Here is an 807-nt window from a genome sequence, read left to right as displayed (position 1 = left end):
TATATATATATATATATATATATATATATATATATATATATATATATATTCGTACCACATTGGTCTGTAGTATTCTCTCTACTACTGCAGTACTTTCACAGGGATGTATTTACATGTAGTACCATAATCAAACATGAATCACCTATTTTGTACTACAATATTTAATGATTGTATGTATGAACGATGACCCAGTGAAACTATGGGTAGCTTGTGTGTGGGTGATCTAAAGTAACGTTTCAACGGTATTTCATAATCAATTCGTTTTTTGAAGCAATGATTGTGCAAGATTTATTTAAAGATATGAATGAACAATGTAATGTTTGAACATTGGACAGCCTGTGTTACAAGTGATGACTGTTTTGAGTTTTGTGTCTAGAGTTTTGAAAAATGACATCAAGGTTCTGAAATTAGTAGCAAAGTGATTGTAAAAAACTGTAAAACGACGCCCGATACGTTCAATAGAAGAGCCATTTGATCACGCCCTTATACTGCTCCAACACTACAGTAAACAGGGGATGTAGCTCAGCGGTAGAGCGCATGCATCGCATGTATGAGGTCCCAGGTTCAATCCCCGGCATCTCCAGCAGGTATTATGGTACAGTCTTTAAAGGAACACGCCGACTTATTGGAAATTTAGCTTATTCACCGTAACCCCCAGAGTTAGACAAGTCGATACATACCCTTCTCATCTCCGTGCGTGCTGTAACGCTGTCTGACACTGTGTTCCTTTAAAAGAGCTGCACAAGATATTACACTGACAGAGGAAATTAAAGAATGCAACAAATATTACAAAGGCAAATATGTGGA

The 807-nt window shown here is 36.6% G+C and overlaps 1 non-coding gene across 1 annotated transcript; it reads left to right on the top strand.

The window, feature by feature from the left end:
* Positions 1 to 511: 511 nt before the first annotated feature.
* trnaa-cgc lies at positions 512 to 583 on the top strand. The gene has a single exon. It is a non-coding gene; the product is annotated as a tRNA-Ala (tRNA).
* The last annotated feature ends 224 nt before the right edge of the window (positions 584 to 807 follow it).

This window comes from Perca fluviatilis, chromosome 2 (genome assembly GCF_010015445.1).
Source record: "Perca fluviatilis chromosome 2, GENO_Pfluv_1.0, whole genome shotgun sequence".
Classification (NCBI taxonomy): Eukaryota; Metazoa; Chordata; class Actinopteri; order Perciformes; family Percidae; genus Perca; species Perca fluviatilis.
This window is presented reverse-complemented; position numbering and strand designations above follow the sequence as displayed.